Source organism: Pelobates fuscus, chromosome 6 (assembly GCF_036172605.1).
Source record: "Pelobates fuscus isolate aPelFus1 chromosome 6, aPelFus1.pri, whole genome shotgun sequence".
NCBI lineage: Eukaryota > Metazoa > Chordata > Amphibia > Anura > Pelobatidae > Pelobates > Pelobates fuscus.
This window is the reverse complement of record NC_086322.1, coordinates 100,083,282-100,103,231: the sequence shown is the minus strand read 5'-3', so window position 1 is coordinate 100,103,231 and position 19,950 is coordinate 100,083,282. Positions and strand designations below refer to the sequence as shown.

Below are 19,950 nucleotides of genomic sequence, written 5' to 3'. Positions count from 1 at the left end.
TATTTACATTTTCTTAATTAAATAAATAAAGTCTCTTCCAGCTCACTACCCTCCCACACATCCTCCGTATAGAACCTAAACTGACCAATGGAAGAAAATATTCACATAGCTCAAGCTCTACAATAGTCTTGAGGTCCCTGTATCAATCTTGGTATATATATATATATATATATATATATATGTATATATATATCCTCTATAGGAATTATTTGAGTGAGTTAAATGAAAAATATTTCTAAATGCTTCCAAACAGTGCTTCTAAAGCACAGAAGAATGGCTAAGGGGGACTAAGTGCAATGCTGTGCACAGATCATCAGCATGCTTATAAATAGTAGTGTAAGAGAGGAGCTATGTGAATATTATCACTTTTTTTTTTAATATAATATAATTGTAGTTTTCCAAAAAATATTATACTTTTAAAAATGTAGCTATGCAAGCTCAATTTATGTGAATAAAAGGTTTTAAATTTCTTGCTTACTTTAGGTATAAAACATAGCAAGCAATACACTATCTCAATAAATAATGCTTTGTCAATGGTAACAAGTATGACTCAGAAATGACAACAGATACAAAGATATGACAGCTGAAATGCCTGCTTGTATTGGCTAATGATTGACTTTTAACCAAATTAGACTAGAAATCACTGAGAAGCTTAGCACCATTTAAAGGCACACTATAGGGTTAGAAACACAAAACTGTAGTCCTAACACGTTAGTGTCCCTCTGCGACCAATCCCACCTCCCCCCAGCGGCACTCAAAAGGGTTAAATAACCCTTCAAACACTCATATTAATCCAGCACCAAGAACCCTTGGCGCTTGTTCTGTCTCCCCCAATGCGATCGCGAGTAAGAACCTAATGCACATGAGTGGCAAGGTCTTCCCCATAGAATAGTCTTGAATTAATGCTTTTGTAAGGGGATTTAGAAGAAGCTGGACGACCTCATGCAAAACATAAGTTAAACTCCATTAAAGAGCAGGATGTGCCTCTAGTGGCTAACACTGAAATGCAAACATTGCAGTTTTCTCTAACACTGCAATGTTTTCACTTGCAGGGGAGAGGGGATAGGGCACTATACCCAGACCACTTTAGTGAGATCAAGCGGTCTGGGTGCCTATAGTGTCAATTTCCAGGTACATAACTGGATGGTGTTATATCATTAGACCAATAAAATGCTACCTTATCAAAGACATTTTTGTTAACTGCTACATAACCCATTTTTGCTGATGGAATGTAGACTACTACAAGTTGCTAAACACACACACATACATACACATCCGCAATAAATATATCCTTGCACTCACGCTTGAATGTCCTACTGTTTTGATGCAGTGGTGTAATTTGACGGGTGCTAGTCCTTTTAGGGAACTTGATATATGCCAGTATGTAGAAATATAGGCTGCACTCACGGACTTCAAATTTCAAAAAGGTGCTTTATTCCATAAAACAAGAAAATCAAAGTTTCGGTCGACGCAGGGACCTTCCTCAGGATGAGGTGTAATTTCATCCTGAGGAAGGTCCCTGCGTGGACCGAAAAATTTAGATTTTCTTGTTTTATGGAATAAAGCACCTTTTTTGAAATCCGTGAGTGCAGCCTATATTTCTACATACTGGTATGTATATATGTGTGTGTGTGTCCCTCTTTTCTAGGAGCTTCATTTAGTTTATATACATATACATACATACATACATACATACATACATACATATATATACATATACATATATATACATATACATACACACACACACACACACACACGTATTTATAAAATATTTTACCCGGAAGGATACATTGAGATGATATATTATTTTTTTATTATTATTTTTTTATTATGTGCGCAACAAACACACAAACTTTGTAGCAGGGACTGTGGGAAATAGTGGATACTGAGTAATCATCTATCAATGCAAACAAACAGCTTATTAAAAATATATTCTTGGTGACTTGACGGCATATTTTTCTTCCAATTCCGCACTGACAACATAGATGAATTCAAGATTTCTGCCAGCTGCAGTTTGCCAAGCTTGTAGCAAATTATCCCAATGCCAGAATTTGAAATAACATGCTCATTTCAAGCAGAGCTGTTAAAAAGGCAGACATAGCTGGTTGTTTGTGTGTTTTTGTGATATTCACATTGAATTTAGATATTCTAACCACGCTTATTTCCCTTCTCCATACCTCCGTGCTTGGGTGGCTTTAAATTAAAAATCCAATATATTGTTAAAGTGTGAAGGGATTGATATGTGGATCTGCTATTGTAGCCAGGAGGCTGTGTATCACAAGAAAAAAATATTTTTTTCAAGTGGCAAAGACAGTCTGCTAATGATGTAGCGCTCAGCACATGAAAGAAAAGAAGTGAAAATGTATGCTGTAGGGGGTAAATTAGAATTACATGTTAAGACAAATGTTGCCCTTGCAATTACTTAGAGAAAAAAGCTTCAAATATGAAATTGAACTAAGAGGAATATGATTCATACCATTCACCTAATTTTTGTGTCAGGCTTAGTCTCAAACTAAATTAACGTTTTTAAAAGACTGGTGATTAACCAGTTCATGGTCCATGCTGTGCTCTGCCAAGGCTTAATGGAATAATATAGAACCTTTTGTACATCTCCAAGGTAGACAGATGTATTAAATCAACTGACTAATGGTGAATGTCATACAATGATTGTTTTGGCACCCAGGACCAGATCAGTCATGCTTTTATTGTAAAGATTTTAACATGTTGGCTATAATTTTGCTTTTAAAAAATAAAATTAAAAAAAAATTGGTCCCCAAAAGAGGAGACTAGTTTATCTATTGTTTTCCTTTTTTTGAAAGGTTTAGAAAGACTTATTTCAAATGTTAGCATCACGTGTTTAAACTCACGTAGTCACTTCTAGTATCTGTAAATTTTTCAACAAAAGGTGATGTATCCACTAGTATGTTGCTGCCAGGACGGAAAGTGGGAAAGAAGAAAATACTTAGCTAAATATTTTCCTCCCTGTACATTAAAGGGACACTATAGGCACCCAGACCACATAAGCTCATTGAAATGGTCTGGGGGCACTGTCCCGGTACTCTTAACCTTGCAAAGATAATAATTGCCGTTTTTAAAAAAAACTACAATAATTACCTTTCATGGTTAACTTGCAGGGTTAAGTGGTGTAGGTGATTTTTGGTTGCCTTAGTGAAGCTGGACGTCCTCACGCTATGCATTATATAATAATGTGAAAGTCCTAGTGTGAGCTTGGACATTGCCACAAATTGCTCATTAGGTCTTCCCCGCCAGCAGAAGTTGGTAGGAGAGGAGCAAAGGCGGACCTGAGCCAGCATCGAGGGACATCTGCGCTGGACTAAGGTAAGTGACAGAAGGAGGTTTTAACCCCTTCTGCACCATGGGGTGGGGGCTCTAGTGCCAGGAAAACAAGTTGATTTTCCTGGCACTATAGCTTCCCTTTGATCTACATCGTCAAAACAGGGGTCTATGGAAGCTCCCATGGGTGGTCATTGTGCATCACTTGAGAATATATCTATTTTGAGAAAATGCCTGTTTTTATCAGCCAATGTAAATGACAGATGATTGGAAATAGTAAGGCAGGTGGAAACTGATTGGAGATCGTGTTTTGATCACTTTATAAAAAAAAAAAACTCAGCTCCCACATAAAAGTAAGTAATTATTATTAGCATTTGTATAGTTCTTCCAAATTCTGCAGCACTTTACAATTATAGATATGGGAAGATGAGAAGAAGTAACTGCTAAACAAGCTTTCAATCTACCGTGTTTCTCCGAAAATAGGACCTACCCCGAAAATAAGCCCTAGCCGAATTTTCGGGGTGGGCTGCAATATAAGCCCTACCCCGAAAATAAGACCTAGGCATTTTACCTTTGGCGGGACTTCCTTCTTCTATGAGGAGGGGGAGGAGCGTTGCGGGCCGTGGCATCGCGCAGCGTGATGACGACGTGCGCAGCGTGATGACGACGTGCGCAGCGCCGTCAGTCTGCCTTCACGGATCTTCAGCGGAAGGATCCATTCCGGGCGGTGAGGCACCCAGTGGTCGGACTCTTTGAACTGTGAGTAGATACCGGTATTTTATGTCTGGGACTTAATTAATTAAAGGGGGGGGGGGTGAATTAATTAAAGGGGGGGTGAATTAATTAAAGGGGGGTGGATTAATTAGAGGGGGGTGTGGATTAATTAGAGGGGGGTGTGGATTAATTAGAGGGGGGTGTGGATTAGAGGGGGTGTGTGGATTAATGAGATGGGGTGGATTAATTAGAGGGGTGGATTTATTAAAGAGGGGGGTGGATTAATTAAAGAGGGGGGTGGATTAATTAAAGGGGTGGTGGATTAATTAAAGGGGTGGTGGATTAATTAAAGGGGTGGTGGATTAATTAGAGGGGGTGGATTAATTAGAAGGAGGGTGAATTAATTAAAGGGGGGTGGATTAATTAGAGGGGGGTGTGGATTAATTAGAGGGGGGTGTGGATTAATTAGAGGGGGTGGATTAATTAGAGGGGGTGGATTTATTAAAGAGGGGGGGTGGATTAATTAGAGGGGGTGGATTAATTAGAGGGGGTGGATTAATTAGAGGGGGTGGATTTATTAAAGGGGGGGTGGATTAATTAAAGGGGGGGTTCAATGTACATACCGGTACCGTAAATAAATAAGCCCTACCCTGAAAATAAGCCCTAGTGTGTTTTGTGTGACTAAAATTAATATAAGACCCGGTCTTATTTTCGGAGAAACACGGTATGAGAATTTGAGGTAAGTAGATATAGACCATAAGGTGTCAAGCCAAGGGACACTTACAGGCCATATCTGACTGGGATATGAATCTGGGTTTTTTGGTTCTAGGCCAATGATGTTACCATGAGTTGAAACATAATACCTTCACTGTCTTATGGTATCTTTTAAATGCATTGGAATTTTCCATAAATATTGTATTCTAAACTCTCCTTTTCCTCACAACTCTTTAGCACTATCATGATCAACAATTTAACAGCATAGAAATGAGGCAGCTAAGTAAATATTTTAACATTCAGGCACTTCACAAATGAAGACGTAAAAACAGCAACAGTGATCTATTTAGGAGGAAATGTTCCTATTTTGGGCCTTAATCCCTCTGTACCTCTTTTCATCCTAATGTCCCTCTTTTCTAGGAGCTTCATTTAGTTTGTGTGCCTGATTGTATAACAGAGCTCCACAGCAATAATACTTGTAGTCACCAGAACAACTACTGCTTATTGTATTTGTGCTGGTGAGTAGAAAGTGCAGTGTTTACATTACAGCCTACTTCTACTGGCCACTCCCCAGATGGCTATTAGAGGTGCATCCTGCACTGTCAGTGTCTCCATCCTCTGCATGGAGACACTGAACTTTACTCATAGAGATGCATTGATTGATGCAGATTGGCCAGAGCTGGGTTTGGAGTGTTCTAGCTTTATTAACAATATCAGCCAATCCAATGCTTTCCAATAGGAAAGCATTGTGATTGGCTCAGATCATACCTTCTTATGATGTCTGCCAAGCAGGCAGATCAGCGGCAGAGCCAGCAGCAGCAGATTGAAATAAAAGTAAGATTTTATTATATTTAGGGGAGAAGGGATGGTGGGGCTAGATGGTGGTTTAAAGGACCACTATAGTGCCAGGAAAACGAGTTTGTTTTCCTGGCACTATAGTTCCCTGAGGGTGCCCCCACCCTCATGTCCCCCCTCCCACCAGGCTGAAGTTGGAGGAAGGGGTTAAATTCCTACCTTTCTCCAGCGCCGGGCTCCCTCGGTGCTGGGGACTCTCCTCCTCCTTTGGACGGCATCGGCTGAATGCGCATGTGCGGCAAGAGCCGTGCGCGCATTCAGTCAGTCCACAGTTAAGCATTTTAGTGTAAAATGTTATTGGATCAAAAGTCATATTTTCTAAACAGATATTTTGCAGTACACCAGTGAAAGTTAACCTTCAGCGCAGAAACTATATTAGACTATATTTGCCAAGTGGCGAGTGAGCATCATGGGATATATAGTTTGCAATGTCAGGAGGTTATCTATAACTACAATGAACTGCAGCTGTGAAAAACTTGATTAGCATCATCTACAACTAGAATAGGAAACTTGCATGTCAACCAGTTGCTGACAGAAGATGAATGAAGTTGCTATCCAAAAATATTCAGAATGCAAAGGTTACTTACCCCTTAGCTACAGTGCCCTGAAAGAAAGGTTTCCATACTATTTTTATACAAACGGGAGGACTCTGTGTCTTGATGTACTTTGAAGCGCATTACTGCAAACTAGAAGATTTAAATACTTGCAGAGAATAGGTTGCCATTAATTTGCACCATTACTGATTTCCTGACAAGTAAACATAGTAATGACGTGGATAAAGGAACTTATGTTACTGCTTCATATCGCCCAAACAAATCACCCAAAGCGTGTATGTTTAAAGGGAAAACAAAAAAGTTGCTGTGTACGGCATGAACAGTCACTAAATAACTGCCGTCTGTTATTTGGATACTGTGAATGAGCTTCACAGGAGAAACAGCAAAGCAGAATAGTTTGTGGATATGTTCCACTAATAGAACTAAATTGGGTAACTGATTATAATAAGATGTGAATCAAGCTATGTGATTGGATGTGTTGTTTCAGCCTATCACATCAGGTTTTTTTGGGGGATGGAGAAAGTGAAAGATTGCCAAAGATTGAACCATAGCTTCATTTTAAATTTTTTAAGGCATCTTGCCTCTTTGACCGCTCTTTCAAAAAAATGTGTTTGAAAGAATGCAGCTCAAAGGATTAACAGAGTCTCTGTCTGTATACCTAGAATAATCACTTGCTTAGTCAATTATTTATATGCACATTCCTCCGGTGGGATATTTGTAAATTAAGATTGTGATTACAAACTTTAGAAATCCTGATGTAAGGAACCTGGAATAACCTTCATAATTCTTCACATAAACCAGGTCAAGGAATTCACTTGCTTCTGCAAACTATTCTTAGGAGTACAAGAAGAACAGAAAAGCTGAGAAAAGTCAGATTTCAATTTTTCAATCCCAACCTCACTTTTCAATCACAATTCCCATGAATTGGGAACATAATTTACACGTTAGCATAAAACAACAAACAAACTGTGGTTTAGAATAATGTGTCATTGCTAGGGGATCCAGCAAAAATGTTTCAAAAGTCATAGCGGTTAGTACATATTTGCATAGTCAGCTCAGAATTCTGGGATATTTGTGGAAACAATCTTTCAGAACTGTCTCAGGCATACCGTACTTTAAAAAAATAAAAAGGTTTGCCTTGGGATATGTATATGATGCACAATATGTCTCAGGGTCTGCTTAATACCACTTTTCTGTCTCTGTTCTTTTATGATGTGTGTGTGTGTATATATATATATATATATATATATATATATATATATATATATATATATATATATATATATATACACACACACACACACACATACACACACACACACGCACATAGTATGTAAAAATATATGGCTTGTACAGAGACTAAAGTAAATTGAAAGTAAATCCAGTACATTGGCCTGTTTAATAATACAATAAAACCCATCAAATATACAAGTGTGTTCATATTTGAGATCTCCTGGGTAGAGATTTCTCTTTCTAAAGAACTGTTGTGAAAAACAAGCAGAGAGCTAGAGGTGATGCCAATGCAGAGTATATTCAACTACAATTTATTTATAAACACACTACTATTGATGCTACTAGCATTAAATCTGTTGGTAGTGGGAGCAATCCATCACACAGCATTACTGGCACACAGAGGGTTCATAACTTCTTCACATAGGGTTGTGAAAATGAAACATGATATATAGTGCACAGTGTTCTAGTGTTTTTTGAATGCACAGTAAAAGATTGGAATTGGCTCACAATGTATCACTTCCCCTGGGACTTCAGAAAGCAAACAGACCCAAGTTAAAGGGACACTATAGTCATCAGAACAACTACAGCTTAATGCTATTGTTCTGGTGTCTATAGACTGTCCCTGCATATTTTTTGTTTTGAACCAAGGGTTTTCATTGCTCCCTAGGAACACCTCTGGTCACTCAGACTGCCACTAAAGGTGCTTCCTGGGGCAGTGTTGCACAATGTGCAGCACCAACGTTCAGCGTCTCCACCCTCTGCATGGAGACACTGAATTTTCCTTATATAGCTGCATTGATTCAGTGCTGATTGGCAAGGGCAGTGTTTGGTTTCATCCCTCCTCTTCTGATAATATCAGCCAAGGAGGCGAATCTGGGATGGAACCAGCGCCAGTTGACCCGCCCGGCACTGGAAATAGGGTATGTTTTTACTATATTTAAGAGGAAGCAAGGAAGCTAAATAGGATGTTTAGCACTAGAGGGTCAGGAATACATGTTTATGTTCCTGACCCTATAGTCTTCCTTTGAATGAAAACAGAATTTTCTACATTAAAACTAAAATATATAAAAATAAATCAGGTAATCTATTTTCCATGCTGGTCTATTCTAGGCAAAAATTAGCAAATACAGTTTTCTGTGCAACACATTTTCCGTGGTATCAAATAGAAATCTGTCCTTTTCCACAGATAAAAGTTCCTTCATACTAATTTGGAATACTTTTTTTGCATTTTTACCTAAATACATGTTTTGAAAATATAAATAATAGAAATATTTATATTTTATCTAAATTAAATATATATGTTAAACCTACAATAATCTGAACAGAAAGCCCTGAGTATCAGGGTTGATATAATATCACTGGTATAACTCATTTTGCTTTAGAAGTCAACTACAATGAATGCAGTGTACACATCAGTTTCATCTAAGAAGACAATAGTATGTTTAAAGCTTCCTGTGTAGACTTTAATAACTTCCTATTGCATTTAGAGAAGTGTGCTTCACACATTTTCTGTCAAAACTGAGGCTACTGATTTCCTATGTTCCGTTACAGGCTATTACTGAGAAGATTCTTACAAATAAAGGTCACTGTTGGAAAAGTGTTAGTTAATAGCTAGCAATGGATGTACATATAGAGTACAAATGCACATATTCTGTCCTACATTCGGTATCAGCACAGGTGAGCAAACAAAATAAATCCTGAACACACCTGCACTCTCACCCTGCATCCTCTCTAATTTGATCCATGTATTCTGGAACAATTCAGAAAAGAATGCCGAGGAGGTGGCTGGCACGTGAGAGACTTTGGGGCTACCTGTTGTGGCAAGTCTGGAATTCAACTTCTGATTGTTTTTATTATTGTAATTATGTCTAGAAATCTATAGATACATAGGTACAACACATGCATGGCAAGATTAATAGAAGTATTTACTAAGGATTGAACAGTTAGCCTAGAGTGGTATTTTTTCAGTCTTTAGCCCAAACCAGTAGAATTGGATAAAAAAAAAAAAAAAGTGGCTTGAGAATAATCTGTATACCACATACCAACTAGAATTTTTAAAAAAGGCCACTGTATTATTTGTACCCAGGCTCCATCTCTTGGGTCAAATAAAAATGATGAATTTCCACTTTCCAGTGGCTAACTGAAATATTGAACCCTGGGAAATATTTACTGTATGTATGTTTGTGTGTTTCGTACATACAGTAAATATTATGGTTTGTTAAAGGTCCAAAGAAGTAGCTAAAGCAGATTATATATACCTACGTTTGTTTGAGGCACCTGGACGCACACACTCTACATGTATAGCTCACAAACAAACTGTATAACCATTTGACACCTACTACTAGTAGGTAAACTCATTATACACTACCCCAATAATGCCCCTTTTCACACATACCCCCCAATTTAAAATGTTTATGTGTACAGCTAGAAATTACAATGGATTTTCAACATTTAATGCAATTTAGTTAAGCTAAAACTAAAAAAATATAACATCCATATTGGTAGAATGTCTAAAACTCTGCTTCTTGGCTACATTTAGCAAAGTTGGTTGGTAACAATAAAACAAATAAAAAAAATCTTCATCTAATAAGTAGACCTATTCTTTTACATTATCGATTCAATTCTGTTTATATAATTAATATAATTTTCACACTGAGATAACTTCTATTGTGAATGTCTTGTTAACCTTGTTAAAAGTCGATTTTAGTTATAACATTTTATAGCTGAGAGCTTTTTATTCACTGAAACATACACAGAAATTCATAACAGTTCTGCATGGTATTTTCATTAGTTTATTATTCTACCAGCAGTCAGATAATTAAATCCTATTATGTACCCCCCCAACATACACCTTAAGCAACCCCCTTGCAAATGGAATGTCTGGTCTAAAATTTTAAAATGTGTTTGTGTGTTTTAATGGTTAACAAATATACAGAACGCCCATATTAGTATAATGTTGGAATTATATATAATGCTAAAAAATGTTATTTATTTTGAAATCTTTTTCCCTGCTGGCTGCTGCAGGCTTTTTTTACCCATGTTGACTTGTTTCAAAACAAACAAACAAAAACAATATTAATATAGTTGCTATATGTATAAACAGATCAATAAAAGCACAGCTCAGGGTAAGCGATCAATTATTTGTTATCCTAGCAACAAGAAAACTACAAGTTCTCTAGTATAGAAGTAGCTTTCCCTTATTTGGGCACACAGAAAAAAAAAGTGTATTACAACCATACAGATCCCCCATCCCCCTGCCAAAAAAGTATATATTCATTTTTAAATTAATTGTAGACTGGAAAATTATATTCCTTACAGTGCTGATCACCAACTCCTACAGTCCTGCATGTTGAAATCCAGGTGGTTATTTATTAAACCAGGAGCAGAAAAGAAATTAGCATTTTAGGAAGAAAACAGCCAAACTGGAAGCCCTCTCCCACTCAAATATTTTTTTTCAGTTTCTCGTTTTTGTTTTTTTTCTCTCTAAACTCCTGGTTTACTGAATATACGTTTTCAGAATAAATTACATTTGGGGGGTTATTCGCTAAACTGCAAATGTTATCAAAATGAAATATGAAGCGCAACATTAAGACAAAAACAGCAGATATGAAAATGTTCTGAAATAGAGCTAGAGCCATGGTGTGACTATGTTAGTTTAAATTTTGGTTTTTGGTTTTCATTTTACTACAGTTGCATGTTTAGTGAGTAAACCCCATCGCGTTGTGTTCTGGATGCCATGTTTGGTTACATGTTAACTACTAAAATCATAAACTCTAACAACATTTGGGCTCTTGAAGGCTGAGAGAGAAACATTATCATACTTGACTGCATAGTACTGTCATGGGTATGGGAAAAAAATAATTTGCATTATATACAATCTTTAAAAAATAATGGTCATTTTTATTAATTTATTTTTTGAGCCCATATTGGGCAATGAAAGATTCATCTTGAATTGTGTGCTACCCCGAGGGTTAAAACAGTAGCTAGACCTGTAGTACACACTTTCTTTGTCTTAGTACCGGAGCAGAGTCAATCTAAATAAAGTGCTTTGGGTTCTTTAAGAAGGCATGGAGATTGACCCTTTCAACAGCTTAGCCTTTTGTTTTTTAGTAAAGCCATCGTCCTCTGTACTGAAAAGGTTAATGTTGCAATTAGGCATCTATCCCTTTCCATTGTTCAGGGAGGCCCAATACAGCACAGATCGAGTAACAAGGATTTAGATTTCTTTGTTAGGAGCTATGCATAGGTAATAAAAGTTTTCCTTTCTTCAAACTACCCTAAAAGAGCCTCCCATGCTTTCTCAGCACACTCCCCTTCTGAAGCACTATTCCCAGCCCCCATCCACTGGGATCAGAGCCAGCAACCCCCACTGCACAGCTCTGCAAACCTGACCATTTTACTACACCCTACAGGCGCCCCCCTCCCTTCTCTGTGTCCTAGGGCAGGCTCTATAACTTTAAACATCACATGTCCCACAGGAGTCCACCAACACTCAGCAATTAGTTATAGGGATCCCAATACTAGAGAATCCCTATGACAGTAACAGGCAGACACATTGTTATGTCTGAAACAAAGTTCAATTGATTTACTCAGCCTGGAAAGTTTGTGGTGAGCCATAATACATCTTTTAAAAACTCTGGTTTTTGGTATATCACTGCTTTAGGGAGAAATCTTGGAATAGTACTGGGAATGTGTCTTGCATGGTGGTCTTGCATCCTTCTAACAGTCTAAATTCACTCTCTCCCCTTCCCCTCCCCCAATTATGGGACAGCCACATCACACTCCTGCTGCTGCCTCCCTGTGTGTGTAGGGAGGGGTGGAGGACCAGGGCAGGAGCTGCTTGCAAAACTATTTTTCTCTTGGCACAGCAAAGCAAAATCCACGCTTTCAAAAAGGGGCCCTGGGAGCCATGTGGCTGCTGGAAGATTATAGACCTCTGAGACAAGAATACGCCTAGCATACTCTATATCACTCCTAAACCATTGCCAGGAATACAGGGAAAGAAAACCCCAAACAATTCATACATTGACCTCTTTTTAAAAAGCACCAAAGAGACGCCTTATCTCATTTTTTCCATTCCAGTTTCATATCAATCAAACAAACCCGTGTTTATATGTAAATGTTTATTAACCCTTTTCCAACCACCACAAGATATACAAACAAATATACCTAGTATAAACTTCTAAAACTATTTTGTGACTTTTTCAGTAATGCCCTAATGTGCTACACCAGGGGTTCCCCACCCAGTGCTCAAGTACCCCCTACCAGTCAAGGATTTAGAGATTGCCCTATTGTGTCTAAAGTGTTTTTTTTTTTTCTTCTAAAAACACCTTAGACAACTGGATAATCCCTAAATCCTGGACTGTGTGGGGGTACATAAGGACTGGGTTGGGAACCACTGTGCCTACACGAAGTGATGCTAGTTCTAAAGTGAAATATTGTTCCCCTGCAGTATGTATAATCAAAATATATTTGATAAACAATTACTACTCCAAAGTAAGCCACCAAAATCCTGTCACAATTAGTTAATTGATAATGTTCCTGCAGCATTTGAATGCTACATACTGAAAGGCAGAACTTTTATTTTTCTTTCTATCAGATTGCAAAAATTGGGAATTCAAGAAAACAGGGTGGATCTCGCTATCCTAGGTATGTGTACACTGACTGAGAAATTATATTTCCATAGAAGATAATCAAATCTTTTTTTCTTTTTTTTTTTTTAATATCTTTTTAGGACATGCTTGAAACACAGAAAACTCAAATCATTTTTTCTTGTGGTGTTATGTAATTGCCAATGTGTCTTCTTTATGACTCAGATTCACTAAACTGAGAACTGTAGCAAATCAATTAGGGCCATTTTATTAGGATAGAATATCAGATGTGTGGAATTTGCCAACTTAGAGCACACTTCCAGTTTGTAACCAAAATTAGCCACAGCCTTATTAAATTGTATATTTCTTTACGTACGTGTGTAATTTCTAATGATATATATATATAGCTCAATCATAATATATAGATAAAACAATTAGAGGTATATTCACTAAATTGTCAAATGTAATGAAATAGCAAGGCAAATCCCAGTTTTAGGCCAAAATGTTCAAATCTGTAATAAAATCTGCAACTCTAACCTGCTTATCATCCTTGTATAAAAATGTGTAATTATTTTGTCTCTTTAGAACATACTAGATTGTGTGCTTTGCAGGGCACAGGTATTTTCTGTATATTTAGAGATTATTAGCATTAAGTTAAAAAGTAACAGTTGTCTTTGACATGCATTTATTTAAACCTCAGGATATCCAATCGGGTTTATCCACTAAACAGTTAACTGTGAGGAAGGCGGAACCTGATGAACGCAGGTCTCTTTTCAGCTATGCATGTAACTACGAACTGTGAATAAGAACCAAAGCATAAAAATATTACAGATTTTAAAATGAGCTAAATCAAAGAATGGTTTCAAATGACCTATTTTGAGCCAAGTCAGTTCTTACCTGTTTTATCCTATTCTAAATTGTAAATGTAAGATTAAAATAAGCAGAGCTAGAAATAGAACAGACTTGTGATTTTTTTTTTGTAATTCCTTTTTACCTTGCCAAAAGATTGCAGTTTAGAGAATAGCACTGCTATTTTTCACAATTTCTGTTTTCAATACACTCTCTATTGAATAAACCAGTGTTATGTCCTAAACTGGGAATTATACCAAACTAAAATCTGAATTACGTAACCGAGGCAAAATAAAAAAAGAGCCTAGCTGTGACTAAAGAGGAGTAAGAAATCTTCAAGATCAGCAATTTTTGCCTCAGTTTTGCAATTTAATTCTGTACAGTGCAGAGTATACTAAACAGCCATGCATGTGTGCACAGCACAGTTCTCGAGATCGCTCTCACAGGTTTAGCAGTTCTGCCCCAGCAATTTTCCCATGGACATTTTGTGTATACACAGGTGTGGCCTCTGTGTGAGCTACATCTACAGCCAGGAGGAAAAAACATATCATGTGCCCTGCAGTCAGACTGCACTAATCTCACAATTACTGGCTCATAAATCAGGGACAGGGGAATAAAATTGTGGCCTAGCAGCAAGAGATTGGAAACTTTGTACTATTTATCATCCTGCTGTCCATACCCTCTTGGGAAGGTCACTGGTGTCTGTGTGCAAGGAAACCATAGCTTACTTAAATAAATAAAAAATTAAGCTTATGGGAATTCAGCCTGCCCTGCAGGAAGCATGCTGTATGGGCACCACTAGGGAAAAGTGGCAATTTGACCATCAACTCATTGAAGGTGAAGTCACTACCTGTCTGGTGTCACCTATCAATCAGGAACAGAACTTCCTTTAAACAACAGCACAGCCTATTCCCATCTAGAGAGGATCTTCCCAGCTTTGATTACTGTAGGCAGAAGCATTACTTCAAAATGTCACCTTTCTGTCTACAAGCACTACATCTCAGCGATTGCCTCTCAATAACAATAAATCAAAGGAGGGAAAGGGGAAAAAAAAGTTCTTTAGTTCTCAGGAAAAAAAAAACCAGTGAGATGATGCTGAGCTGCCCCAAGAGGGTTACAGCAGACAACTGCATTAATGCCATTGAAAAGTCAGCTTTTGCAGAAATTCAACTACTTTAACCATATCAGTGCCAACCACTTGCATGCACGTTCCCCCATACACACATGCATACACTGTGTGCTCATTTTGGCACCCGATGAGTTAAATGCTTGTCTCCCATCTGTGATAGGACAGGATTACATCTGGCACTTCACAAATGGGTTCTGAAGATAACTGTTGGACTACACATTCTGAACACTTCTCAAGACAAATAAGACCTCATTCCACTGTGAGAAAGCTAGATTTATTCAGAGAAATGCCCATACATGTCTCCAGCACTTTTATAGCGATTTCAAGTTATAACTGGCCTCCCCCTCCTTCATAAAAACCTTTCAAGGAGAACAATGCTTTGTTGTACAGAGTCTCTCAATACAAGCGAACCCAAGGACTCCCCCTTATTGCACAAAGTCCTCAAAGGTTGGAATCAGTGACAGACACAGACAGACAGACACACACACACACACACAACTATATAGATAACTTAACCCCTTGCTTGCCAGCTGACTGACTGCTGAGAGCTAGTATAACTCCTCTACTTTGTATCAAAGTTTGTGCTGCTTTAAAGACAGTTTCGGCAGTTACCGACTAGCTATCATGTATCCATTTTGTTAGTAACTCACCAGGGGCTATTAGAATCTTGTGCGTACAGTCCGAACGTTCGAATTGATCTCCATCAGATTCGGCCAGAGAAGTTCTAGCAGAGTTGTTGGGTTCACCTCCTCCGTTTCTTTTCCCACATATCCACCGTGGAGTGCATCAGCGGGACTCCTACTAAATCCCGGGATCCGGTGCGTGGACACCATCAAAAAGGATAGGAATCCATAAAACAGGGAGAAGTTCCGAGCGGTAGATAGGCTAGAAAAGTTGATCTAATGCTCACGATGTGAGGACATGTCTAGGCAGGGCAGTGCTAGATGTTAAAGGAGTGCGTGGCTCCCCCTTCCTGTGCCTGTCTCTCCTACAGCCCCCACTAGGACAGGGCTCACCGGAGGGGCGGTGACATCACATCCTCCCCCCTCTCTGAGCATTTTAAGTGGAGCTGTGTGCTAGCTTTCTGTACTATACATTAATTTTCCCTCATGCTTACACTTCAGCTGGTTTCACTTGGTGGCACTTTATGGAATATTTTTCCATGATACATGTTGTATAATTATATATAATACAAATGTATTATATTACAACAACAAACATATAGTTATTGGAAATATTGTATATGTTTATTCACCCAAAAAAGTTATTTTATCATTAAACTTTACTTACAAAATAAAAGCTAGAGCAAAATATGTTTTGCTTTTTCTAGTGATATCGCGAATAGTTTATTTATAGGCAATTCTTTTTTTTTTTTATGAATTTTAACTTTACCAGATAATGAGCCAACCCAAACTAATATAAATAGGGTTATTCACTAAAATCCGAATGCTGCCTACAAATTGTAAAAATTAATAAAATACCACCCAGGGTCGTTTGTACACCAAGCTCTAGATATTTATCATAAGATGTAATAATGTCATATTTTAATGAACAGTTCCGGAAAAAAAAAACTTTTAGGTATCATTTGGATTTCAGCCTATCAAGATGCATCCAAACAGATGGAATCTGGAACCAAATTATATTATTGTAAAACGCTGAGGAATATGTTGGCGATATGTTTATATGATAGTACTAATAATAACAGAAATACCTAACTGAACGGTCGTTATTTATGATAATTCATCAGAATTGGCCAAAATCTGCCTATAATTTTGCATCAGTTTTATGATTATTTTACAAACATCATGTACGGGAAAAAAAAACCCATAAATAAATATATAAACTCTTTGTCAGCTAGCCCTTTCGTGCAACTATTGAGAACATATAAAATTAAATGTTCCAAATAATTTATCTACAAACATTTTCACAGACTTTATTGATGATTTCTGTTGAGAGTTTTTCTAACAGAATTGAATAATTTGGAAAGCAAGTTTGCAAGGCTCTGTGATCCCTATCACTGTTAGGTGTCTGTCATTTAGTACAGGGAATACCACTTAACACTACAGTGACATATGGGAGTCCTCAGTCACAACCATGGACTGACTGACATTCTGTGCAAAAAACTGAATCCCACTCCTTAAAAAAAACATGTAAATAAACAACTGTTCATGTGTTTCATAAATAATATAAAAGTGCTTAGTTGTCCATTTAGGAAGGTCATATACTTCAGCCTACTTATATGTACATAATTGCACTAGCTCCTACCCTATATACTGCACCTGGGTGGAACTGTGACCTCTGCGTTGGGTGACAGTTCCACTTTTTACCTCACACCAAAAAACAAAAAAACACACTTGGATTATTTACTGGGGACAGAGAGTTGAGAAACAGAAAAAAAGGATTGACTGAATTTAACAAAGTAGGTGGAGACTAGTGACCAGAAGCAAGATCATAATTAGATAAGAGAAAATCTGGCAAAGTGACTGAAGGTGGAATACATGTAGGAGCGGCAACTGTATTTTTATTTCGGGTGGTAAAAAGCCTTGCACCAGTCCTAGGGTAGGAAAAAAAGAAGTTTCAGAGAATGAAAATCATTTGTTTAGTTTACTTATTTTTATCTTTAGATTATCATTCGGTAAAGTTCAACAAAAGCCTAGCAAGTCTTGCTCTAAAGTGGGCATTCTTGAAAAATGTATACTGTTCTATATTATGCTATACATATTTAATATATGTCCTCTTTTGAGAATGGTGGTGTTATAGACATCCATCCATCTGTCACCCTTTTGTAAAAGAGATAACTTTTTAAAACTTTTTGCACTGTCAAAATATGATGCAGATCTTTTACAATATAAATAATTATATGAAAACAGCAGTCAACAATTAAGATCGTATCTATACCTACTTCAATGAGCTTTACCTGTCCATGTTACTAAACACAAATACAAGAGACAAATATTCAGTTTCCATTGATCATATTTCTAAAAATATTGTTTTAGTTACAATGTGGAAACATATTTCACAGCTCTAAATAAAGGGTAAACAAAATATATTCATACAGTATGACATAACTATATATATTTTGTATTAACTTATGTAATACTATGATATACCCCATTTATGCATGTTAAGGTGAGTACAGCCTTCTGTTTATATATATATATATATATATATATATATATATATATATTTTTCTGGAGTCTAGGCCAACTCCTTGGTTTTAAACCCCTCCCTGTCACAGGTGCCTCATTCCAGGGCCCTATTTTGCCATGTACCACTGAGAGCCCCAGAGGGATCACCCCCCCCCCCCCCCATCACCCCCAGTAAGTGGGTTAATCTCATAAGAGCACACTTTAGGTTGTTACCATAGGACCTGCCAAAGATGGGGTACATTGGCATTGTGGCAGGCTTATAAAATGTATGATCATCAACTGTAACTAAACCCCCATTATTTTTGCCTAGATTAGGTGTTTTTCAAAAAACAAAATAAAAATAAATAAAAATAAAATAAAATCTGGGAGCTTTGAAGTTGCTGTTTAGTGGGTGAGTGAGTGCGCTGGATCTTCTGTATTGTACGAATTGGCCCCTGCAGCACCCCATTTATGCATGTTAAGGTGAGTGCAGCCCCCAGGTTTTATATACACATCTCTATGAGGAGCAGTGCTTTAGAGATGGCTGGTGCTTAACACGCTGCACTATCCATGACGCTGGTCTGAATTAGAGTGCTTAGAGGACAAGATGGTAGCTGTACTTTCAAGCCCTAATACAAGATACGGGGAGGCTGGGAAAAAGGAGACAGGATTATGGTACTATAACTTTGATGACATGGAGGTGTTATAGTGCCTACACAGAAATCACTATGGTGACTAATAAAGGAAAGTTAGCAAATACAAAAAAAAAAAAAAGAAGAAGAAGAAAGAAAGAAACAATACTAAGTATTGAATGAAGGAATTTTTTAACTGTAGGGTAATATCTTCTTGATCCAAGGATAAATCTGACTGCCGTTGGATTTAGTTCTGGGGTCAAGAAGGAATTTTGTTCCTATTTGTTGCAAAATTGGAAGTGCTTCAAACTTTTTTTTTGCCTTTTGGATCAACAGCAAAAAAAACAGATGTGAGGAAGGCTGAACTTGATGGACAAATATCTCTTTTAGCCTATGTAACTGTTATTATATTTTAAGTGCATATAGATGCACTGTGATTTATTTTGCCTAATTTTACAGTGGCCTCCTTTTATAATAAATTGGTACTATAATTACATTTGCGTGCCTTAAATTTTCTTAATGACTGTGACTATCCATTTCTCTTTCCTATGGCTTTTGCCATGTTCTCAATCTTACTTTGTAACCATTTGTGTTCCTTTTTGGACTCATGTCTTAATTCCTGCAGGGTTTCCTACTCTTAGTGTTTCCTGTGATCTGGTCATCATGAGTATCATTATTAACTCCTGTTACTGAAACTTCTTATCTCTTGTTACTGAAACAGAATATAAACCATGGACTTTGTTAGTTCTCCCTGACATTCATAATAGCTATACAACCTACTTAACCAATTCAAATGCTCAATTTGCACTGCAGGACTTGCAAGGGTTATGTCAGGCATCTTGGTTACATAAAACTTTTCTCAATTCAGTCCACCACTAACAGTACAGCTTTCTCTCACCGCACCTTGGTAGCCCACCTTGCTGCCTCTTCTGCAACTGTCATCCAAAAAAATGAAGTCTTCATTGTAAACTATTCTAGTAACCTACTCTTCTTGTACATGAAATATAGTGGAGTGTACTTTTAAAGAAGAAAATAATATGCGGGCTGATTCTTCATCTTGAATTATAGTGTACCCTGTCTACAAAACTGCTGTATAATACTGAAGGAAGAAGCTTGCTTACAATTTTCAAAGAACAAGCAGTGGCACAGTAGCACACTACAAATCAAATATGTCTCATACGAGAAATAAAATAAACATAGATCACAAATTAGTAAAACAATTGTAAATCAGTTAATGGAAGTGGGTGTAAGTGG

At 37.4% G+C, this 19,950-nt stretch overlaps 1 protein-coding gene across 4 annotated transcripts in view; it reads right to left on the bottom strand.

Annotated features, from left to right (window-relative positions):
• Positions 1 to 15,904, bottom strand: part of FAT1 (FAT atypical cadherin 1) — a 173,990-nt gene extending 158,086 nt beyond the window's left edge. For all 4 annotated transcript variants that reach the window (XM_063458085.1, XM_063458086.1, XM_063458088.1 and 1 more), the window contains exon 1: positions 15,587 to 15,904. The gene's annotated coding sequence lies outside the window, so the exon portion shown is untranslated. The remainder of the gene's footprint in view (positions 1 to 15,586) is intronic.
• Between the last annotated feature and the right edge of the window lie 4,046 nt (positions 15,905 to 19,950).